We start from the raw sequence: 25612 nt of genomic DNA, 5'->3' as shown, positions 1-25612 counted from the left end.
CAGCTCATCTTCTGAGCATGGGTGTTAGGTGTGATAACCATGAGGTCTTGCATCACAAGCATATCACTGCATCTTAGCCAGAGGGTTTGAGGTAGTACTGATGACAGTACTTGCGTAGAAGAGCAATTACTAAAATCAGGCTTGGCTTCATCTAACCAAAGTCCATCCGGTACAGAGTTCTGTTTTCAGTAGAGGACAGCAAGGTGCAAATAAGCAGAACATGAAAGACACACACCCTTTCTTCTTGTTTGCCCATCCTCCTCCTTCTCAGAGATACACAACATTTGGGACAGTTTAGTGTAGAGGAAAGCTGAGATAGAGGTGACATGGCATTAGAAAGGTAAAGGTAAAGGTAAAGGTACCCTGACCATTAGTTCCAGTCATGAACGACGCTGGGGTTGCGGTGCTCATCTCACTTTACTGGCCAAGGGAGCCGGCGTACAGCTTCCAGGTCATGTGGCCAGCATGACTAAGCCACGTCTGGCAAACCAGAGCAGCGCACAGAAGCGCCGTTTACCTTCCCTCCAGAGCGGTACCTATTTATCTACTTGTACTTTGTGATTTCAAACTTCTAGGTTGGCAGGAGCAGGGACCGAGCAACAGGAGCTCACCCCGTTGCGGGGATTCGAACGACCGACCTTCTGATTGGCAAGTCCTAGGCTCAGTGGTTTAACCCACAGCGCCACCCGCGTTTATGTATTGGAGAAAGCCAATAGGGAAAATCGTTTTCTCCTTCTCTCGTAATTCTACTACTTATGGCCATCTAATAAGGCTGAATGTTGGAAGATTCAGGGTCGATACTACCTTTTCCTCAAACCACACATAGTTAAACTATGGAATTCATTTGCATAGGAGGCAGTGATGGCCACCAACTTTAAGAGAGGATTGGCCAGTAGTCATGATGGCATTGCTGTGCCTCCACAATTCAGGGCAGCAGTGCTTCTGAATGCCAGATTCTGGACACAACAGGAGGGGAGAGTCACTCCGGTGTTCAGGTCCTGATGGTGAGCTACCAATTGGGAGATTTGGTTGGTTATTGTGAGAACAGGAAGCTGGACTGGATGAGCCATTGCCCTGCTCCAGTAGCCTCTTCTGAAGGAGTGAACCTGTGGACAGCTGTTGTTGGGTTTCAATTCCCCGCAGCTCCAGCCAGAAGGACTTCCCTTGTCCACACAATATACATTAAGGTATTCATTCAAGTTGAGTGAAAATTTGGAAAAGGCTGGGGCCATGTGTGAAATGCAGGACTGATTCTTGTGCAATCTGAGCAACCTTTTCTCCGGCTCCTGTCAGTAACTTTCATGGCCGGTTGTTGAGGAACGTACAAAGACAAGGAATGTTCCTACCATCTGCTTTTTATTCAGTATTACAAAGAGAGAGAGAGGCTTTAGAACCCAGCCTCTTGAATTATGGTGTTGTCCTGAGTGAATCACCCCCCTACCCCCGTCTTCCCACTTCCTCATTCATAATATTCATCACCTCTACTACTGGTGCTGATGAGTGCCCTCTGTCTTTGAGCTCTTTGCTCTCCTACTTTTAAGGCTTGCCGGGTTCTGGGAGAACGGGGTCTGGAATGCTTTCTAAGGACACAGTGTCTGTCAGCTGTCACTCCCTGGGTCGTCGTCTTCTTCTTCTTCTTCTTCTTCTTCTTCTTCTTCTTCTTCTTCTTCTTCCTCCTCCTCCTCCTCCTCCTCCTCCTCGTCTCTCATTATTCCCCAACTTCTCACCTTATCTGCCTATGAGCTGTGACCTCCCTCAAGCCTCTGTTGTAATTCTGAACTATCTTCCTCTTCTCTGGAAGGGTCAGGCTGGGGAGGGGGTCTCCACCATTCCTCCTCTGCCCAGTCCCTGGCACCTATCATCTATCTTTGTGGCCCATGTGCAAGGGAATCACCAGCACAGCACTAAATTCAGTGCTGGACTTAGAATCTTTGAATTGTGTAGGTCTGTCCTCTATATAACGTAGTTGGCTACAATCCTATGTGTACTCATGTAACCCAAGCATTGGACATATAACCAATACAGCTAAGCCAACATTGACATGCTCGCTATCCTTACCCAGAGAGAAGCGATTAAAAATGCCAGGTAGAATTGTGAAGGCAGATAAAGACACGAGACTTTTGTTAATGGTTGGCTTTTCCTTGTAAGATGCGGAACAAGGCACAGATCCTCTAATGAGACAGTGAGAAAGACAAAATTCTGTTGCTGGAGCCCAAAGGAGCAGAGGGTATTATTGTGATTGAATCCTGCTTCCACTTTTCCCATGGGCATCTGGTTGACCACTGTGAGAACAGGATAGTGGACTAGATGAGCCATTGAGTTGATCCAGTAGACTCTGTTTATGTTCTTATGGTATCATTTGGGGGGTGAGGGGATGGCTCAGAACAGAGGAGGGAAAAAATACCCTGATGTCTTTGAGATGTTGATCTCATCTTTCCTTTTTGACCTATGAAAATGGACACATCTAGCTAACCGCAGCAAATAGATTAAAATGAATTTCTGAGTCTAAGCCATGAAGCTCAGGCGGAATAACAAACCGCTGAGCAATCCTGCGCTGTTGAGTCATGGCGATGGATCAAATGCGAAGGTCCATTCCATTCTTGCCAGTGTGGCTATTCAAGAAACCACACTTCTGAAGTTACCTCCACAGAGTGTGTGCGATGTGAGGATTATAGTGTGATAAGCATCAAATGCTGCTTAATTACAGACCTTGGGGAAATGCTGTCATAGTGAAAGATGTGGATAAATGCAACGAATATGTGATTGGTGGATGCAACACATAGACATGTGCTTTGAGTAGCGATGAAGCATGAGTTCATTCATTGGTGGTGCTTCATTTTCGAGGAGGCAGGGCTCTTGGAGCTCTACAAAAGGAACATCTGTCTCTGAGCTCTTCACTCGTTGACTTGAATCTCCATTGAGCTGACAGGTTCTGGCTGCTGTACAAGGTAAGTTCAATTCAACTGCTGGGAAGCTGATAATTTAGGTAGCATATAATGTCTTCTAGAACCCCAGTCTTGAAATTTGTGTTATTGGATGGATCCACTAATAATACTTGAAGGATCAAATCCATCAGGCTATCTGCTTTACTGCTTGATTTTTTATGTGCTCTTTGCTGTGGTCGAGAACCATACATTTCCAGTGGCAACCATTTAAATCTTCTGAGCCTGTTCAGATAATTTCTGAATATTGACCTAATACTGGATAGGCAAAGGGACGCGGGTGGTGCTGTGGGTTAAACCACAGAGCCTAGGACTTTCTGATCAGAAGGTCGGCAGTTCAAATTCCCATGACTGGGTGAGCTCCCATTGCTCGCTCCCTGCTCCTGCCAACCTAGCAGTTCAAAAGCACATCAAAGTGCAAGTAGATAAATAGGTACCGCTCCGGCGGGAAGGTAAACGGCATTTCCGTGTGCTGCTCTGGTTCGCCAGAAGTGGCTTAGTCATGTTGGCCACATGACCCGGAAGCTGTATGTCGGGTCCCTCGGACAGTAAAGTGAGATGAGTGCCGCAACCCCGGAGTCGGTCACGACTGGACCTAACGGTCAGGGGTCCCTTTACCTTTACTGGATAGGCAAACTCAAGGAAGTGTGAAATCCCTGGGATCGTTCTGAGGGCTTTGTTCTGGACCTAGTTAGATTTTGAGCTTAAGCCAGAAGCGGCTTAGTCATGTTGGCCACATGACCCGGAAGCTGTATGTCGGGTCCCTCGGACAGTAAAGTGAGATGAGTGCCGGAACCCCGGAGTCGGTCACGACTGGACCTAAAGGTCAGGGGTCCCTTTAACTTTACTTGATAGGCAAACTCAAGGAAGTGTGAAATCCCTGGGATCGTTCTGAGGGCTTTTGAGCTTTCAGATTTTCAGCTTAAACGAGCAGATTAAAGTTGATACGGGACTTCTCCTAATTGGGTTGAAGTATCCTTGGATTGCTCCATATGCAATTGGATCCACCCAGAACAATCTGGAGTTGAAAGGCGGGGAGAGGAGAGAAGGATTTGCAGCATGTAGAGAAAGACACGAGGGCCACCTCTGTGATCCTCCTTTCTAGAGATGGTTTCTATAGACAGTTGACAAACAATCTTACATTTTATGAGAAAAAGTTACTGAGCTCACATGCACTGCTTATGTATTCATTCATTTTGGTAAATAATGGGAAAGGGCATTGCATGCCTGAAGACATTAGATGGTTGGTGTGCAACATTATTTAAATGCATCTGAAAGCAAGTGGACATATCTGAAGGCTGCTTAAATAATATGGAACAGACTGAAAGTGTTAAGTTGCCCAGGTTTCATATTCAGAGGGTGGGGGGGGGGGAATCACATTCAAACTATGGATTTTCATTGCGTATTAAAATCTTAAGTGGTGAGATTTGAGGATACTGAATAAGAATGAATTATACATTCCAATTTGACATTCATATGAAGAAGCTAAAATATAATATAGACATAAATAACGCTGAACAGAAAAGCACTTTAGGAAAATCATGACTTCCAAGATCCACATTGAACAATGCATATTGAACATACCGTGGTTTGATTACACCAAAGCCTTATTTGTTTCTTTTAGCTTCATTAATTCAAAATGTCCTGTTGTGGAGGCCAGAGTTCCCGCTGTTCTAAGTGTGGCTGCTCCCCCTGCTGCTGCCAAAGCCGTCAAGTCTGTTCCAGATGTGGCTGCTCTCCCTGCTGCTGCCAAAGCCGTAGCTGCTGTTCCAGATGTGGCTGCTCTCCCTGCTGCTGCCAAAGCCGTAGCTGCTGTTCCAGATGTGGTCGCTCTCCCTGCTGCTGCCAAAGCCGTCAAGTCTGTTCCAGATGTGGCTGCTCTCCCTGCTGCTGCCACAGGCGCAGCTGTTGTTCCAGATGTGGCTGCTCTCCCTGCTGCTGCCACAGGCGCAGCTGCTGTTCCAGATGTGGCTGCTCCCCATGTTGTTGCTCTAGCCGCGGCTATTGCAACCAGTCTCGCTATACTTGCCAGCAGTACAAGTACTGAGCACTTTAGAAATTGTTACCTGGGCTCTGGATCTGAAGATTGATAGCAATCCTAGTACCCAGAAGTGAATGCCAACTTGCTGTTTGCCAGCTCAAAACCTGTGACATTGAGATCAATGTCAAAAAATATATATATTTAATGCCTGCTTGTTGCCTTCCTGAGTTAACCTCATTGAGGTTGATGCTTCTAGCTTCATTCCCGCAACCTTCAGTAATCTGGAATTCTTCCCTTCAATCAGTCTCAAAAATCCAGATGAAAGAGTATTTTTCTTGAAATGGATGATGCTTTCATTTTCTCCATGGTGTCTGGGATATGAATGAATAAATCTGAATTCATGGTAATGCCTTGTGCTGTTGGTCTGGTCTGTCTTCCTTGTAATCACCATCCATCCATCCATTCACCACCACCATCGTTTATTAAATTTGTATACTGCCCTTCATTCAAAGATCACAAGGTAGTTCACAACATAAAAACACAATTTGAAAACGCAAAATACACAATAAAACAAATACAAAAGCAAAGCAAAGTGATAACACACACACGACACACACACACACACACACACACACACACATTTTAAAAGCCATAGACGGTTAATCAATCAAAGATCTGGTTAAAGAGATATTGTCATTTATTCAGTTTCAGTGGTTCTCCTCTTTGTTGTCATCCAAGTCTCGCCAACTCAGGAAATTACCAACAGTGCTCCTACAGATGATTTCAGTGACTGAGCCGAGATATAAGGGTTCAGGTGGTCCCTAAGGCACCTCAGCTGTTCTTGTTGTCATTCATCGAAAACAATGGAGTGTGCTTCTTGGGCTGAAGTCAAACCATTATTTTAGCAACACATATGTGACCTCTCCAGGGTGCAAGCCTGGGCAGTTTGTATGGATATCCAGAGCTGCCCAGACAACAAACCTCCCTCATGTGGTCCAAAGCACATCAATATGCTTGGCATCAGCTTAGCTTCAGGAGTTCCCAGAAGGAGCTGTAGAGATTTCCATCCAACCTCTTATGGACTCTGGATTTGCGTAGGGTTTACTCTTTAGCCTTTTCTTCTGCAAAAGCAAAACAAAATGACTAGTAGTGATGGGAGTTAGAGTCCAGCAACATCTGGAGGACCACAGGTCCCCTACACATGACAAATGGGGGTGGGTGGGATTTATTGCCTGTTTCAAACATTTCAAAGGTAGTCAGGAAAAGAGTTGTTTGTTCACCAGGTTAAGGCTCAAGGAGTGAAGGTTTTAGCCAGAACATCTTATTCCTACAATCCAATTCTTTTCACATATAAAGTCACGGGTTCCTAGATTTCACACATAACATCTGAAGTCATGTTGCGTAAATAATATATTTATCCGCTGCAGTATCACTTGGAGTGCTTTTCTGGTCATCATATACCAGCTCACCTTCTGAGCATGGGTGTTAGATGTGATAAGCATGAGATATTGCATCACAAACACGTCATTGGATCTCAGGCAGAGTGTTTGAGGTAGTACTGATGACACTAATTGCCTACACGAGCAATTACTGAAATTAGGCTTGGCTTCATGTAACCAAAGTCCATCCATATGTTTGGCATCAGCTTGGCTTCAGGACTTCCCAGAAGGAGCTGTAGAGAATGCCATTCAGCCTCTTACGGACTTATTCTGGATTTGTGTAGGGTTTACTTTTTAGCCTTTTCTTCTGCAAAAGATATCCCAGAAAGCAGTAGAGGATCAGGATCAGAGTTTCCCTTCTCATACATAAGCTACCTTCCCAGGTTGTTGAGATCCATCTACCCCCACTTCTTTCTACAACACATGCAGAAACCACCTTCTTGACCCTTGGACCCACTATTTGTCTCATCTGCTCAATCTACTGGAGCCTGTCTTCACATGCAGGGGAAGCCCCTAACTCACTGAGGGTTTGAGACTTAATGGCTACTCTCACCTGGTTGAGCTGGCCAGTCAAAGCCTTGCCTGGGTTGCTGCCACATGCTAAAGAGTTTCTAGGAGCCACAGGTGAGAGCTAAGTACAGGGTGGGGACCAAAGGGGTGCCCCCTTCCCTAACACTCCATACACCCCAGGTGTTCAGGACTTTGTATTTTAATGTGAGGACCTTGAACCTGGCTCACTGGTAGACGGGCAGCCAGTGAATATGCTTTAGCAATGGTATCACATGTTAGTCAGATGCCTCCATCAGCCACATGCTCCCATCAGGCATCAGGCCAGCACATTCTGCACCAGTTTAAGCTTCCAAACCAGGCCAAAAGGGCTGCCCCACATAGAGCTCATTGCAGTAGTCCAGCTTTGAGGTTACAAACACATGGACTAAAGTGGCCCGGCTATAACTGTTTTAAGTAAGTTAGGAGCAAGCACCAGTATTCAACTAAATAATTGCATACGCATAATTACTTCCACTTGGGCAATGAAACTTTCCCCCTAACCACCCCTGTGTGTGACCTGCACCATCCTCAAATCTGCTCCACAGGTTGGGGAAAACCCCTGAAAATATACATAAACCCCCAGAAAAAGCAAAACGACTGGTAATGATGGGAATTAGAGTCCAGCAACATCTGGAGGACCACAGGTCCCCTACACATGACAAATGGGGGGTGGCATTTATTGCATGTTTCAAACATTTCAAAGGTAGTCAGAAAAAGAGTTGTTTGTTCACCAGGTTAAGGATCAAGGAGTGAAGGTTTCAGCCAGAACAATGAAAACACTGGCTGAAAGGCCACATCGTATTGCTACAATCCAAAATCATGCTGCATAAATACTATATTTATCTGCCACAATATCACTTGGAGTGTTTTTCTGGTCATAGGTGTTAGATGTTGTAAGCATTAGATATTGCATCACAAGCACATCATTGGATCTCAGCCAGAGTGTTTGAGATAGTACTGATGAAAGTATTTGCGTAGATGAGCAATTAATTAAATCAGGCTTGGGTTCATGTAATCAAAGTCTATCCAGTTTATAATATCATGCATTGTGCAAAGAAAGCCAATAAAGTTTTCCTACCTCTTTCATCATACTAGAACTCGTGGACATTCAGTAATGAATGTCGGATGACTTAGGAGAGATTCAAGCATTTCTTCCAACCACACATAGTCAAACTATGGAACTCGTTCCCACAGGATACAGCGATGGCCACCAACTTGGGTGGCTTCAACAGAGGATTTGAAAGAAATGTGGAGGATAAGGCTACTGATGGCTTCTAGGCATGATAGCTATGCTGTGTGCTCCCACAGAAGGCAGCAGTGCTTCTAAGTGCCAGTTGCTGGAAATTACAGGAGGGGAGTACCTGGAGTACTGTGTCCAGTTCTGGGCACCACAGTTCAAGAAGGACACTGACAAACTGGAACGTGTCCAGAGGAGGGCAACCAAAATGGTCAAAGGCCTGGAAACGATGCCTTATGAGGAACGGCTAAGGGAGCTGGGCATGTTTAGCCTGGAGAAGAGGAGGTTAAGGGGTGATATGATAGCCATGTTCAAATATATGAAGGGATGTCACATGGAGGAGGGAGAAAGGTTGTTTTCTGCTGCTCCAGAGAAGCGGACACGGAGCAATGGATCCAAACTACAAAAAAGAAGATTCCACCTAAACATTAGGAAGAACTTCCTGACAGTAAGAGCTGTTCGACAGTGGAATTTGCTGCCAAGGAGTGTGGTGGAGTCTCCTTCTTTGGAGGTCTTTAAGCAGAGGCTTGACAACCATATGTCAGGAGTGCTCTGATGGTGTTTCCTGCTTGGCAGGGGGTTGGACTCAATGGCCCTTGTGGTCTCTTCCAACTCTATGATTCTAGGATTCTATGGGAGAGTCACTTGTGCTAAAATCCTGCTTGTGAGCTTCCTATTGGGGCATCTGGTTGGCCACTGTGAGAACAGGAGGCTGGACTAGATGGGTCATGGTTCTGATCCAACAGCCTCTTCTTATGTGGGGAACCTGTGGACAGATGTTGTTGGACTCCAATTTCCTGCAGCTCCAGCCAACATGACCAAGAAAGATGGGAGTTGGAGTCCAACAGCATTTGAGGATCACATCCCTGCTTATCAGCACAATCTGAGGTCAACACTTTGCTGAAGACAGGGCTATTCTAATGTCTTTGGATAGTTTTTATTAAATTTTCTGTTTTATAATTTTTTTAAAAAAATAATGTTTATTGAAAGATTTTATGTTACAAAAAACATTACAACCATACTAGCACTAAATATAATCGAGAAATAAAAATTACCTACATCAATATTTAGTTTGTTATTTGTTATTTACCGTCTTATTTCCTCCCAAACATTCCATACAAAAACACACGTATGTACAGACACACACACACACACACACAATGATAATAATGAAAGTAAATATTTTCCCCTTTTATCTTACAAAATCTTTTCTTCAACTTAGACTTCCTGTCAAGTCCCTTCGCATATGTTTTATCTTACAATCGAATGCACACAAAACAATAAACCTTTCTATATAAATTTTCCAATATATTCTGAAAACATAATAAATCCTTAATTGTTGTCCACCTCCTTTTAGTTCCTTTATCACTCAAATGCTAGCATGGAGTCAAAGCTATTATTGTATTTTTTAACATATCTACTATAACTATCCTATTTTTCCACAAATTTTTGCTTTCAGTTCCTTCTGAGTTTGCTAGTCAATTGAGCCGTCTCCACCAAATCCTGTAATTTGATTTGCCTATCTGTTATTTTTGAAGCCTCGTGATCTTTCCATCCCTTGGCCACAAGTATTTGAGCCGCTGCAGTTGCATACAAGAATACCCCTCTTAGATTTTTTGGAATCTCTTTATCTAAAATACTTAATAGAAATGCCTCCGGTTTTTTAGTAAAAGTTATCCTCATCAACTTTTTAAATTCATCGTATATCCCCCCCCCCCAAATCTTAATCCTTTCACACGTCCACCACATGTGGCTCGTGTCACCGTTATTTCCTCCACATCTCCAACAAGCATTTGCCAATTTTTTATACATTCTTGATACAGTGGTGCCCCGCAAGACGAATGCCTCGCAAGACGGAAAACCCGCAAGACGAAAGGGTTTTCCGTCTGCAGAGGCACTTCACAAGACGAATTTTCCTATGGGCTTGCTTCGCAAGACGAAAAATGACGAAAAAAAACGAATTTTTTTTTTGCTCCAAAACCCCTTATTCTGAATCGCTAAGCTGCTAAAATCATTTTAGCAGCAAAACCGCTAATCCCCCCCCTAAAAAAGCCGTTTTTAGCCCTTTTTTAGCCAATGGCGCTAATAGCGCTACTACGTCAATGGGCTTGCTTCGCAAGACGAAAAAACTGCAAGACGAAAAGACTCCCGGAACGGATTCTTTTCGTCTTGCGAGGCACCACTGTAATCTGTTTTACAATTTAAAGTACAGTGGTACCTCAGTTTACGAACTTGATTTGTTCTGGAAGTCCGTTCTTAAACCAAAGCCATTCTTAAACTGAGGCACGCTTTCCCTAATAAGGCCTCCCACCACCAGTGTCCTTCCACCGTTCGGCTTCCATTCGTAGACCGAGGTAAAGTTTGCTAACCGGAACACTTCTTCTGGTTTTGCAGAGTTCATATACCGAATAGTTTGCAAACAGGGCTGTTCTTAAACCGAGGTACTGCTGTACTCATTTTTACATCCTTAAGATATCAATGACTTCCCATCTTCTCTTTACTTGGTCCTTTTTACATATCATAAATCCCTGCATATTTTGGTTCTTCTAATGTTCTTATACTGCCTTTGAACTTGGCAGTTCCATTTAGACCTCACTAATAGATATTGATAGATGTTTGCACCTCCATTAATTTTTCTCCCTTTTTTTCCCCACCAGCTAGTTCAGTTGCCATTGCCACGTCACCTGGAAGGAGTTCTAATATGGATTCTGCTCTCCTTTGCATCCTAATTGCTGTTATTCTTTAAGATGACATTTCCCAATGGTCAGATCATGCACTCGTGTTGCAATATGTCCATCTCATCACGCCTACTACCAGCCTTCAGAAGGTGAGATGGCATTTTATGATGCTCCAAATGATGAGGCAGAAGATAGGTTGCTCAGATTCCACATGAATCACTGCTGCATTTCATACATGGCCCCAGCCAGGTGTTTCCAGGTGTTCATCCGATTTGAATGAATGCATATGTGCATGGAATGGACCTGGGGTCCCCAAACTGAAGGCCCATGGGCCGGATAAGGTCCGAGGGACTACTTTATCTGGCAACCCCCGCCACCCGCTGCCTCCACCCGCTCTTACCCGTGCTGCGCTGCATGGCTGCCCACTTCTGGATCGGAGAAGCACTGGAAATAGCTTGTGCATATGCATAAGCATTATTTTCACATGCGCAAGTGTTATTTCCAGTGCACATCCGGGTCAGAGGAGGCCCATGCACATGCGCACAAGCTATTTCTGGTGCTCCTCCAACCCTCTGGGGGGGGGGAATAGATTGTAATCCCCAAAAAGGGACACACACTTCAGGGTTTGACGCGGTTGTAATCCAAAACAGTTGCAAACCAAGGTACCACTGTAGTCCACAGGTTTTGTGAACTAATTCAGTGAAGTCAACTACGTTGTTTATTCCAAGCACTGCGTCATCCACAAGAGACTTCAGTTGATGGGCACCATTGAGCAACTCACCTGATGTTATACTGCATCATTCTTACATACTTCTCTAAGTGTGTTCCACTTTGATGTCAAAATCATCAGTGTATTAAACCGGGATAGCATTAATCACCCACATTTTTAATTAATGAGAGATATTTAATGAGATATATTGATCAAGCCAAGTATCTTAAACTGGAAGGTGGCAAACCAGAGAGGATATGAGCCTTTCATCAAGAATTAGTGGCTTTTTGGAGCTACTTCACTTCCTCTAGGAAGTGTTTGCTGTGCCATATAAAAGGTCCCTGGTCCACAGGCTCTCCACTCATCCGTTAGAACTTCTTGAGCACTTCCAAAGTTGGCCAAGGTAAGCTGATTTTGCTGATCTCTTTTGATGCAAGGAAAATATATATTTGATGGAATTTGGTCGTCCCTTCATTCCTTCATACATTCCTTCATTGTCAGCCAGTGTGGTGTAGTGGTTAAGAGCGGTAGTCATGTAATCTGGGTAACCGGGTTCGCGTCTCCGCTCCTCCACATGCAGCTGCTGGGTGACCTTGGGCCAGTCACAGTCTCTCAGCCCCACTCACCTCACAGAGTGTTTGTTGTGGGGGAGGAAGGGAAAGGAGAATGTTAGCCGCTTTGAGACTCCTTAAAGGGAGTGAAAGGTGGGATATCAAATCCAAACTCTTCTTCTTCTTCTTCTTCTTCTTTTTGCAAATTCTTAAATTCATGTTGTCTCCTCTGGGAAAGCAAGTGATTTTTCAGTGTTCACTATTTGTTGTCGAGAGGGAGGCTGTCCCTCAGCTCTGTCTCAGTTCCATTTTGTCCCATACCAGGGCCAAAAATAATCTTGTTGAAAGAATAGGTCAAGTATGGAGAACCTGTGTCCCTCCAGGTACTATTAGATTCCCACCATCCCTGAGAGCATTGGAATATAGGGGCCAATGCTTTTGCTACTCATAGTAGACTCATCCAGAGTTACAGACATGCCTAACTTGGGTCCATTTGTTTCAGTGGACTGAGTTGGGTGTAACCCTGGGATTTTATTTTTATTACATTCATATCTCACCTTTCATCCAAGTAGCCCAAGTTGACATACATAGTTTTCCCTCTCCCCATTTTATCCACACTGATACAATGTCTAGACCAGCTTCATGACTGAGTGGGGACAAGAACACTAGTCTTCTAGGTCTTAGTCCAACAGTCTACCCACCCCACCCCACTGACTCTTGGAATTATTATTATTATTATTATTATTATTATTATTATTATTATTATTTCTACCTCACCCATCTGGCTGGGTTTCCCCAGCCACTCTGGGCAGCTTCCAACAAAGTATTAAAATACAGTGATCTGTTAAACATTAAAAGCTTCCCTAAACAGGAATGCCTTCAGATGTCTTCTATAAGTCTGGTAGTCGTTCTTCTCTTTGACATCTGGTGGGAGGGCGTTCCACAGGGCGGGTGCCACTACTGAAAAGGCCCTCTGCCTGGTTCCATGTAACTTGGAAGAAGAAAGGGTAGCTGCTTTGAAACAGGAACAAACTCTTGGGACAAGCTATATGGGCAGGAATTAAAGATTTCTCTGTGGTTGCTTGAACTTTGAGATGGAGGCAAGGGCAACATGTCAAGACATAGAACTAGTGGTCAGGGGAATTGAATGAGTCACTTGGGGATTTAGCGGAGAGTAATAGCACCCTGAAGGGACACGGGTGGCGCTGTGGTCTAAACCACAGAGCCTAGGGCTTGCAGATCAGAAGGTCGGCGGTTCGAATCCCCGCGATGGGGTGAGCTCCCGTTGTTCGGTCCCTGCTCCTGCCAACCTAGCAGTTCGAAAGCACGTCAAAGTGCAAGTAGATAAATAGGTACCGCTCCGGCGGGAAGGTAAACAGTGTTTCTGTGCGCTGCTCTGGTTCGCTAGAAGCGGCTTAGTCATGCTGGCCACATGACCTGGAAGCTGTACGCCGGCTCCCTCGGCCAATAAAGCGAGATGAGCGCCGCAACCCCAAAGTCGGTCACAACTGGACCTAATGGTCAGGGGTCCAGTTACCTTTACCTAATAGCACCCTGCTTGGCCTAATTCAACTCTCTGTAACTCTCCTTCCCAATCTTTCTTTCCAGGTTTACCCTTCTCCTCTCTAAAGATGAGCTGTTGTCGCTGCTGCAGAGGTCGTGGTTGCTGCTGTTGCCGGAGGCCCAGTCCAAGACTGGTCTATTATGTCAGCAGACCCAACCAATGCTGTTGGGTCACCCGGTATTCCTATTCTTCCTGCTGCGCTCCTAGGGCTCAACTCCCCATCCGGCAGTGTTGCCCCCCAGTGAAGAAATGCTAAAGGAACTCCATCAGCAGTCCTGTATGTCTCAGTCTCAGCAGCTGAGAGTAGAAGGGCATAATTTGCATTCCCAGTTTGACTACTTTCTGGATTATCTGCTGTACCACATTAGATGCCTGAAGCCTTTTCCCCGCCTCCACACTCTAATTGCATTATGTTCTTCCCTTCTCGTGTTATATAATTGCGGGTCATTGTTTTTCTCCGTGTCGTTGTTAGCCTGACTTACAGTTCTTTAGTGATTCCTTTCTTTGCATGTATTCTACACTTAAAGGCTGAAACTGTCATTCCATAGGAAACTGTAGTTCTTTTGCAAGACGGCCCTAGCTTTCTTCACCAGAGAAACCTCGGCAACCTCAACAAACTCCACTTCCCAACATTATCCATAGAACCTCATAGTATAAAACCAGCAGAGGTTCATAGCATAGCCAAAATGGCACCATACAGTTCGTGTTGGACTACAACACCCATCATCCTTTAACCATGCTGGATGGGACTAATGAGAGCAACAACATCTGGTGTGCACCAAATCCAGCCACATCTGATCGGCATTATGCTGGCTACAGACATACTCAGTGTTTCAATCTCCTAATGCAGCAACAATAAAACTTCCGAAATTATGTATGTTCCACTTGTCTTCTGTTTTATTTCCCCTGAATCTCTTGTTTCCATCACAGTTCCTAGATGCTACAATGCACATAGTCTCTTGGGCTTGGCCATAGGCCTTTGGCTTTGTCAGGACTGTCCCTGCCATTAGGCAGTGAGGAAGCTGCCTCAGACAACAGAGGGTGAAGGTGTGTGAGGTGGGCAGACATCCCACCTGACATTTGTCAGCTTCTGCAGGTAGAATTGGGTGGGTGGGTGGCTACTTCTCTTATCCTGACAAATGGAATTCCATCTCCAAGCACACATTTTTATGCTCTAGAGCAGGGGTCCCCAAACTAAGGCCTGTGTGTCAGAGAAGGCCCAAGGGACTTGTTTATCTGGCCCGCAGTGACCCCCACTGCCCACTGCCACAGCCCACTCTTACCGGCACTGTTATGTACTGAGTTGAATAGGATCCAAACTGCAGCAGTCTGATTGGTCCTAGAACAATAGGATTCAGAATGCAGCAGTCTGATTGGTCCTAGAACAATGCAGCAGTATGATTGGTTGGCAGGAACCACCCAATCATGCTCCAGAAAGAAGTGAATCCACAACCTGATTTGCTTACAGTAGAATTCCGGAATTAGCCAATCATGTGCAGCCCATTGTGTAAATAATGTATATAAAGCAGATACTTTGAGGGGACATTCACTCATTCCTCCTCACAACTATGAGCTGAATAAAGAGCATGAAATCACTTTGCGACTCTGAGTATATTTCAGGCACTGCGCTGCACGGCTGCCCACTTCCGGGTTGGAGGAGCACCGGAAATAGCTTGTGCACATGCACAAGTGTTATTTGCGCATGCACAGCCGTTATTTGCACATGTGCAGGCATTATTTCCGGTGCACATCTGGGTCGGAGGAGGCCCGTGCACATGCGCACAAGCTATTTCCAGAGCTCCTCCAACCCAGAAATGCAGTGGAAATAGCATGTGCGCACGCATGTGTGCACACGTATGGGCACACGCTCCCCCACCCTCCGGCCCGCCATGTGATCTGTGCCGGAGACACTGGCTGAGGCACGGTAGGTTTTCTGGCCCCTGCTCTAGAGGAGTTGTTAAAACACAACTCACCAGCCTCCAGATCCATTGCACTTCTAGCCGAGAGGGATGACAGTGTCCTACTTTGCTGTGTGGCAAACATGTTGCAAAACAAGGTGGCGTTCAGGCTGGACACAAGGCAAGGCAGGATATAGGTCAGCCTAGATGCAGGCTTGTGGAAAGGGAAACACAGAGCTCTGAAGTTGTTCCACTGAAGAATAAGCTGAAACTGAGCCCTTGCTCATTAGGTACAGATGAAATGTGAGCACCACCACACATGGTGCGAGATTCTGCTCTACTTAAAGGGGCAAAGCTTCTGTCTGCGACACATTAAGGATGGTCCAGGTCTTCTAGCATCTTCTAAAATGGAGTCCTTAGAAGCCACATTCTTGAGCTGGGCTTGCAGAGAACACTGGCATCACAGCCAGCTGAGCAAGAGGAATCCAACTCCTGGTCCCAGACAGAGTCATAGCAGTGGCACAGCTCAGGCGTTCTCTTCTAATGGGAGGCATAGCAGAAAGCCAGTGGCACCTGGTGCTGCCCATTGGGACTAGTAGGACAGAGAGGCCACCAGGAGTAGGAGGAGCTAGAGGGAATGACAGGAAGTGTCACGCTCTGTGTGATGGTAAGGCAACAAAAATATTTTCAGAGTTGCTGAGGGCTGAGAAAGGTTGGTGATGCAGTGCCCCATTTGCCCTGATGGATTCAATACCACATATCAGTGTCTAGACTGTACACAGGGCTGGCACCAGGTGGTGGGTGGTAGGGAGTGGCGAGTGGAGATGAGGCTTTGGAGGCAAAGTGAGAATGAAGTAGCCACCACAGGCATCAAACTTAGGTTATCACAGAAGGACAGGAGGGGGAAACCCGGTTGGTTATTTAATTACGAATGGGGGAGGAATTTAATCTTTCTGCAGAAATTTTCAATACTAATTCTTCCCCTTTAATTCTTTTTTGGAGCGGGGAGGAGAGAAAGGGCTCTTTATTGTTTAGATTTATACAAGACTAGAGATATACAATTGAGAAGATAAGCATCAGGGTTTGGTGCTCCAGGAAATTTGAGCGATGTCAACAACCTCATTATCAAGGAGGAACACCACAACATCGCAAAACATTTTTAATGTGTTTGCTCAGACTGTGCAACTGTTTGAAAGGGAAGGTTCAGGTTCGACAGCCAAACCTTTGTTGCTTAGTCCAAGAGTGGGGAACCTCAGGCTTGGAGGGCAAATGCAACCCCCAGGCCTCTCCATATTTAGTTTTAAGATATATTTATATGCCGCTATGTCATAAAAAAAATATATCGAAGCTTTCTATAGCAATGAAGCATAAAACACTGCCATAAAAACCACATAAAGATTAAAAACTGACACCCATGAACCATTGTGGAAGGATGTTTCCTAAATTGCCTGGTGTAATGACCGCTCCCCACATCAAATGGGGGGTGCCTTTTGCGTGGTTGCACACACACACACACACCGGATCCCAGTGCGGCTCCTGGTCATTCAGGCTGGCTTCATCCTCCCCGGGCTGGATACCTGGAGGTCTCTGCCAACCTTAGCCAATCGCCCAATCCTGCCCGGGGAGGCGTTGCCAGGGGATCGACCAGGTAAGGGGAGGGACCACCCTGCCCACACAACAGAAGGTGAATCTTACCTGCAAAGCGTCAGTTGGCTCCAGAGCTGCTCCCACCCTGCCCTCCCTCAGTTAAGTCCTCTCTTGCAGGTTAACCTCTTCTCCACAGGTACGCGGGTGCTGCTACATCATGGTCACTGTTGAAGGGCCGGAAAGGAATTTTCCTGCATTGGCAGGTTTTGCCTTTCCTGTAGCAAAACGTCACAACTTTGGCGGTTTCAGGCCTTGGGCGGAATCCTTTAGTCTATCTTCCTAAAAAGGGGGGGGCGTGAAGTAGTGACCCACACCCCCTTGCAGCTGTGACCCTAGGGTTCCCCATTAAAGGGGTCTTGAGGGGAGGCATTGGCCATAAGCCGAGAGGTTGTCATTGCTCTCCCCCCCAGTGGCGGTGAAATGGAGGGTGGACTCTCTGCTTGAACATATGTTCTCCAGAGCCAGCCCAATCCCTACACATTCTGGATATGTGTTCTGGTGTTCCCCAGATCCCCAGCTGGGGACTGGGAAAGATAAACGCCCAATGCCTGAGCCAAGGTCTCCCTACATCTGAAATTTAAGAAAGTTGTGCCCAATTTTAATCCTATAGCACGTTGTCAGGGGTTGCCTGGGGGTTGGGGGGACTCTGCCTGTCCATGTAATAGTAAAGTTTTCAGCTTGTATTTAAAGTTGGCACAGAAGGCACCTGCTGAATATCTATGGCAGAGCATTACACAGGAACGGGTGAGTAAAACTAAAGGCTTGGGTTTCTTGTTGTTGTCAAATGAGAGCCACCAGCTTGGTGAATGGCAATCTCAATGATTGAGCTGGAATATAAGGGTTTAGGTCAGGGGTCAGCAAACCTTTTCAGCAGGGGGCCAGTCCACTGTCCCTCAGACCTTGTGGGGGGCTGGACTATACAGTGATACCTCAGGTTAAGTCCTTAAATCATTCTAGAGGTCCGTCTTAACCTGAAACTGTTTTCCACCTGAAGCACCACTTTAGCTAATGGGGCCTCCTGCTGCCAACGCATCACCGGAGCACGATTTCTGTTCTCATCCTGAAGCAAAGTTCTTAACCCGAGGTACTATTTCTGGGTTAGCGGAGTCTGTAACCTGAAGCGTATGAAACCTGAAGCGTATGTAACCCGAGGTACCACTGTATTATTTTTGGGGGGGGGGGATGAATGAATTCCTTTGCCCCACAAATAACCCAGAGATGCATTTTAAATAAAAGAACACATTCTACTCACGCAAAAATATGCTGATTCCCAGATCATCTGCGGGCCGGATTTAGAAGGTGATTGGGCTGGATCCGGCCCCCGGGCCTTGGTTTGCCTACCCATGGCTTAGGTGATCTTCCCCACACTCCTAGCTGAAACTACCTTCACTGTCAGAAGCAACATGGTTCTGAAAACCAGTAGCTGGAAGTAGCAGGAGGGGAGAGTTCTCTTGAGCATAAGTTCTGCTTGCATAGTTCCCCTGGTTGGCCACTGTGAGAACAGGATGCTGGACTGGGTAGACTATTGAAAAATCCATCAAAGTACTTCTTATGTTCCTATGCAGCTCAAGACCAGGTAACTTGAGAGACAGCCTTTCCCATTATACACCCAGTAGATCGCTGTGATATGTGGGAGAATCTTTCCTGCAAGTTGCAAACACCTCAAAAGCCCTCTCAGCAGTAACCTGGAGCAGGGCTTTGAGAGTGGCTGCTGTAGAACAGCATTCCTGGCAAGACGCAACAGGCACCCCTTTTCTGTACTTCCTGGAAACAGTTAAAGATGCTTTTGTTCCAACAGGTTTTCCCAGCTGGATAAATGGGTCTCCACCATGACCTTGTATGGTCTTCTTTTTAAATACGCTTGTTGTTTTGCATTTCTAATCACCTTACGTGCAAATCGCCCTGAGTCAGTGGTTTAGAAGATGATTAATAAATTAATTGCAAGAATAATAGGAATGAGAATATTCTTAGGAAACCATTGTGGGGGAGAAATGAGAGAGACTCACAAATGACAGGCTACAAGAATATCAAGTCATCATATAAGTTTATTGAACTATGATTGAAAGGACCCCAGGCACCAAGAAGAAAATGGGAACACCGCGCCTGACCTTAAAAAGGCTCCCCCTTTCACAGAAAAGATTAAAGGGAGGGGAAGAAGGAGAGATAGAGAGAGAGAGAAGGGGGGAGGTTCAAAGCTTTAGGTGCTTAATTCAGCAGGGCGACTCTGTCAAAGATGTAAATTCCACCTGGCAGCTTCTGTCGAGACTGCATTCCTTAGCATTTCTTGGAGCAACATCCTTTGGTACTGCAGCATGGAGGACAGCAGGGGGCGCAGCAGGTTTGGCAGCAAGGGATGCTACAACAGGACTGGCCGCAGCCCTTGGAACAGCCACAGGAGGACTGACAGCAGCCCTTGGAACTGCCACAGCAGGACTGACAGCAGCCTTTGGAACTGCCACAGCAGGACTGGCAGCAGCCCTTGGAACTGCCACAGCAAGACTGACCGCAGCCCTTGGAACTGCCACAGCAGGACTGGCAGCAGCCCTTGGAACTGCCACAGCAGGACTGGCAGCAGCCCTTGGAACTGCCACAGCAGGACTGGCCACAGCAGGACTGACTGCAGCAAGGGGTGCAGCAGGATTGAGAGCAGCAAGGGACGCAACAGGACTGGCCACAGCAGGACTGGCCACAGCAAGGCACAGCGCAGCAATCGTTACAGCCCATGTTTTACGGAGTGGAGGTGAAGCTGAAATGGAATAAAAAAAGGCATTGCATATATTAGGGGCAAGCTCCCTGGTGTTTTTTTTATGGATAACCATTTCTTGCATGGTTTTCCCAGGGTGTTGCAAATACTCTCCAAGACCCCCACACATACCCAACACAATTTGCTTTTTTTTTTTTTGTTCCTCTTACTGCTCCATCTTTGGCATTTATTTATATGTTAAAGAAATGGAATGGAGATTCTTATTGACTTACACACAGTCCAGTCAATCAGGGATCATATGGGCAACACAATGACAATACAAACCTTTTCATTTTGAAGAAAGGCCAAAGAAGAACAATCAGAAGAACAAGAAGAACAAGTTTTTTGCCACATTTTTCAGGTCCCCAAGTTGTTGTGAAACTCAAAGGGAGAGTTTAGCAGGGTTCCCCCCCCCCATTCTTTTCATTAAAACATGCTTCGTATTCCAGCTCAAGCTTACAAAAAACAAGCAAGCTTCACCTGCATCTTTCTTCACCTGCAGTAGCAATCTTTTTCTAGTGGGTAGGCTACATATTTGAAACCTTTAATGTGTCACGAGCAGTCATGTTTCAGTAGCTTTGCAGGACTGGTTTGCAAGGCATACTCAGACTACCATGGTATTGTTGGCATACTCAAAGATGAGCGTTTTATCATTAAGTAAGTATAAGGTATACCCCCTAGTGAAGTAGAATGCACAGTAAATTGCTAGCAATATTTTTTCCCAACCAACATAACCACTCTACTGGTAGCATTTATAATTTAGGGCAAGGGTGGGGAGCCAGTGGCTTCCAGATATTGTCAGACCACAACTCCCATAATCCTGGCCACTCGTCATGCTGGCTGGGGCTGATGGGAGTTGTAGTTCCGCAATATCTGGCTACAGATTCTTCACCCCATCCTCAGTGCTCTATAACTGCCACCTAATTTTTTTTTAGAGCAATTGATGAAAGTGGAAACCAAAACATATTGCTATAATAATTTTTAAAATTCTGTTCTATTGGTAGTAAAATTAATAAAAGGTAAAGATAAAGACCCCTGGACGGTTAAGTCCAGTCAAAGGCGACTGTGGGGTTGTGGCGCTCATCTCGTTTTCAGGCCGCGGGAGCCGGCATGTGTCCACAGACAGCTTTCTGGGTTATGTGGCCAGCAAGACTATACTGCTTCTGGCACAATGGGACACCCATCACGGAAACCTGAGCACACGGAAATGCCACAGCGCCGCAGCGGTACCTATTTATCTACTTGCACTGGCATGCTTTCGAACTGCTAGGTTGGCAGGAGCTGGGACAGAGCAACGGGAGCTCACCCCGTCGCGGGGATTCAAACCACCGACCTTCTGATTGGCAAGCCCCAGAGGCTCGGTGGCTTAGACCACAGCGTCACCCGCATCATTGTATAATAAATGTATGTTTTTGGTGATCACCTGTATCCTGCCAGGATCCTGAACAATCTTGTCTGAAGTGATGTTTGGTGCTTTCATTTTCCCAACCCCCCCTCCTGTTATAATGAGACTACTCAATATTGTTAACAAAATTCACATAGGGGTTGTTTGGTCATGGGAAGTTGCCTTCTATGGTCAAATTCCCCACCATTGTAGATCTCCTTTGCTACCAAGCAAAGCTCCTACCAATTTGATGCATTTAACTATGTCTCATCTGAAGTAGTCTCAGAAAGGAAGTTTGCTGACCATTTTGTAAATTCTTTTTCAATCTTCTCCTGAACCGTAGGAGAATCTGAGTCCTTTTCTGGAGAATATATGGCGATGTGGCCTCCCCATTTTTGCTAGGGTGGGTGCAGTTTTGGACCCACTGCTCAACTAGGGCAGATCCACACCATAAACACATTCAGAGCACATGGCTTCCTTCAAGGAATCCTGGGAACTATAGTTCACTAAGGGTGCTGAGAGTTGTAGCACTGTGAGGGGGAAATCAAAGTTCCCTGTATTATTTGGGGGAAGTCATGTGCTTTAAATTGTGTTTCAAATGTGCTCAAAACGTGGATCTGCAGTTTAATGTTGTAATTTACCATTTTTAAAAAATCAATAAAGATTTTGTATCCAGTCTGCTTTGTTTGCAGTTGGTTAGACAACAATGTACAATCATCTTGAATTCATCCAGATTTGCTTGTGGGGGTTTTTTATACCTATTCTCACTTGTTACTTCTTCATTCCACACTTTTCTCAGGTTCTGATGGTCATTTTTACCCAGTGGCGTAGCGTGGGGGGTGCAGGGGGGCCGGCCGCACCGGCCGCAACATCTGGGGGGGGCACGCTCGCACTCGCAGCTCTCTGCCCCTACCTGGCTCACTCACTCTCTCTCACTGCAGTGCTGGCTGTGCGGATCCGATCCGAGCCACCGGGTCGCCGCCCACTGTGGTGGGGAGGGTGCTAGGCATGCGGTGTGGTGCGGAGAGAGAGCGAGGGACTATCTGGGGGAGGGACAGTGCAGCGGGGGGGCACTAATTACTTGCCTTGCCCCGAGTCTGACCATTGGCCCTTGTATTCCCTACATTGAGTGGCTGTGGCTCTCCAGGGTTTCATAACTGGGGACTATTCCCAGTCCCACTTGAATATACTAGAGACTGAACCTGGGACCTTCTGCATACAAATTACTTGCCTTGCCCCGGGTGCTGACAACCCACGCTATGCCACTGTTTTTACCATTTTTACCATTCTTAGCAGAAGCAATAGGCTTGGCCCCTTCCTATTTTGGTCTCTGGGTCTTAGCCCCCTGGTTCCCTCATCCATCCCAACAAACTAACGGTGGATTTTCAGTGGCTGAGAATTCCACACATGCACAGAATGGGTTGTAGGAATCCAACACTGGCTTTGCTCAGAATAGACCCACGGAAATAAATGACCACAGCTAACTTAAGGGCATTTATTTAAATAGGTCTTCTCTGAGTAGGGCTGAAACAGAACACTGGGCATTTCACCATTCAGAAACTACATGGAGAAGTTCAGAAATTCACTTTCATTCAGAAGGACTTTGTACCGGAGACACTTTTGTAAGAAAAACAAGAAAATAGGAATGAACAGTTCTCAAAATGGGAGGGTAAAGTTGGAGGACTCACCCCACACTTAATTTTTGCTCTGTGCTTTCAAGGTACCATTCCACGCTTTCCTTGTCTGTGTCCAAAAGCCTTTGTTTTGCCCCCTCCCACCTTTCCCAGGAAAACCCGCTATTTTAATGCTGAATTGGAACAAATGAGAATTTGGGTTTTCTGCAGATTGCCATTTGCTCTGATTCAGCCCTAAATCTCAGCAGCATAAGAGTCTTAGCATTCACACTGATGTTATTCTCCCTGCGATGTAATGATGCAAAAGTCTCAAGAGTTTTCTCACTTTCTACCAACCATCTTACGTTCTATCAATGGTTATCAATTCACAATCAATGTGATATCGTGAACAACAACACACTTTATCAGTTGGCCACAGGTGCATCAAAAACCAATTACAAGACCCAAAGCTCACCATTTCCAACATGAACAGAGTTAAAATATAGGGTTGGTATATCTAAATTGAGGACAAAAGCAAATTGAGATACAATTAAATTAATGAAATCCCTTAATGGATTTCTGAAAGAGAAATAGGAAATCTCCCAACTGATTCCATTCTTGTTAGATGTCAGCAATGAACAAAAGCAGCAAACTTTTTAAATATCATTTAAAAAAGAAACTTAATTTTAAGTGAGAGTTTGCATCCTACAGAAGGTCATTAGTTCATAACCAATGGAGGACAGGAACACTGGAAGGTGCCTTATACTGAGTCTGACCATTGGCCCTTGTATTCCCTACATTGAGTGGCTGTGGCTCTCCAGGGTTTCATAACTGGGGACTATTCCCAGTCCCACTTGAATATACTAGAGACTGAACCTGGGACCTTCTGCATACAAAGCAGTGGCTCTACCTGCGAGTTGCAAGAGCCAGCTTGGTATAGTGGTTAAGAGCGGTAGACCCATAATCTGGTGAACCGGGTTCGATTCCCTGCTCCTCCACATGCAGCTGCTGGGTGACCTTGGGCTAGTTACACGTCTCTGAAGTCTCTCGGCCCCACTCACCTCACAGAGTGTTTGTTGTAGAGGAGGAAGGGAAAGGAGATTGTTAGCCACTTTGAGACTCCTTCGGGTAGTGATAAAGTGGGATATCAAATCCAAACTCTTCTTCTTCTACTACTGTACTTCTCCAGCAGAGAACAGACTGGTCATTAACTTTAGCACCCACTTACACAACAGTCTCATAATATGAAGGAATAGCTTCCATTCTGTCAAAGGTTATTCCTACCCTCTCTTTTTCCAAGTCATAAGAATCGATAGAACTTCTCTTACCTTACTGGGAGTGGTCAGTGGAAGGACAATGAAGTCAAGTGAATGAAGGGCTGAGGAGCTGGAGTCCTTTTATATAACTCTGGGAGCTCTTTCCGAAGGAAGTGAGACAGCTTCAAAGCATGCCCAGTTCCTCTGGCCATCAAAATGCATTTACATCCCGTGTGCCAACATCCGGTCCGTGATCCTTCTTGGTCCTCACTGTATTTGTGATGAACAAAGTCTATTTGTGGTCTATTATTAAACTTAGTTTCGTCTAATAACACTGTAATTTGCTCATGTGTCCGAGAGGCACTCAGAGGATTAATTTAAAAGGGAGAATATCAAGGATGCTGGACATTTTACTAAGCTGTCTTCCGGGATCTGATGACGACAGACCCGGATTCACGAGCCGGAAGGTCTCATCTTATGCTTATCCCACTGGAGACATACGGGTTTAATGTTACTATTGGCCTCCCATCAAATCACAGAATCCATGTGACATATAGTACTAAGTATGCTTACTGAGGAAGACATTTGGCACCCAGCAAAGTCAGGTGGGCTACCTAAGATACCAGTGAGGCTTCAGTGGCACTGGTGACCTTAAAATAATAACCCTGATCTTATGACGATGGATCCCAAGAATGGTTTGAAGCAGGGAATGGTCACTCAAGGACCAGATACAGCTTCCCAAAGCATTACCATCACCAAATTTCTGCCTGTATGGGGTGCATGTGATGTTGGCCATACTCAGGGCACATACACTGAAATGAATGGACATGACTCACTTGGATGAATTATTTTAATAGGTCTGCTCTGATTTGGTCTTAGTTGGATACATTCCCATTGGTTTAGCTCAGTGACTTCTGTTTGATTCATACCTGTAATGGTTCTAGGGGTTGCTCGTGCGTAAGCTGGTGCAAACACCTGGCTGGATTGCCTGAGTGAACCTTTTCTGTCCGGACAGCCACTCACCCGTGGCTGTCTCAATCGCTGGCAGAATCCGTCAGTGGGCATTTCTTAAACTTCTTCCAGCAAAGAAGCTCTTTGACACCTAGTCTTCTCCTACTCTCTCTGCGCTAAAGCCTTCTGCGCAAGGAGGGTGTAGGCAGCAGAGGACCTCTACTCTCCCCAGTGGTCCCCGGCAAGGAGTCATGGGACCGCCTCGCCGCTTCCCCCATCTGCCCCCCTTCTCCACTGGTGCTACGCTGATTCTCTTCCCCAGAAGATGGGCTGCCTCTTCCAATCCCGGGACGCTCTCCGGAATCCCTCTGGATAGATAATTCTGTTTCTAATTTGTGTCGATTTCATTTGTGTCCGTAAGTAACTTCCAGCATTGTTCTGATTTTTGTTGTTGTTTAAAACCACACGCA

General features: G+C 45.7%; 2 long non-coding RNA genes across 2 annotated transcripts; both read left to right on the top strand.

Moving 5' to 3' along the window:
- The first annotated feature begins 2758 nt into the window (after nucleotides 1-2758).
- LOC310666245 lies at nucleotides 2759-5330 on the top strand. Its single transcript, XR_014505802.1, has 2 exons — nucleotides 2759-2948; nucleotides 4567-5330. It is a non-coding gene; the product is annotated as an uncharacterized lncRNA (long non-coding RNA).
- A 6331-nt stretch (nucleotides 5331-11661) lies between these two features.
- On the top strand, nucleotides 11662-14523 carry LOC310665931. The gene is made up of 2 exons (XR_014505722.1): nucleotides 11662-11938; nucleotides 13695-14523. It is a non-coding gene; the product is annotated as an uncharacterized lncRNA (long non-coding RNA).
- The last annotated feature ends 11089 nt before the right edge of the window (nucleotides 14524-25612 follow it).

The sequence above is a fragment of the Podarcis tiliguerta genome, assembly GCF_965153285.1.
Source record: "Podarcis tiliguerta genome assembly, chromosome: 16".
Lineage (NCBI taxonomy): Eukaryota > Metazoa > Chordata > Lepidosauria > Squamata > Lacertidae > Podarcis > Podarcis tiliguerta.
Note: the sequence above shows the minus strand (reverse complement) of the source record. Positions and strands in the feature narration are given on the sequence as shown.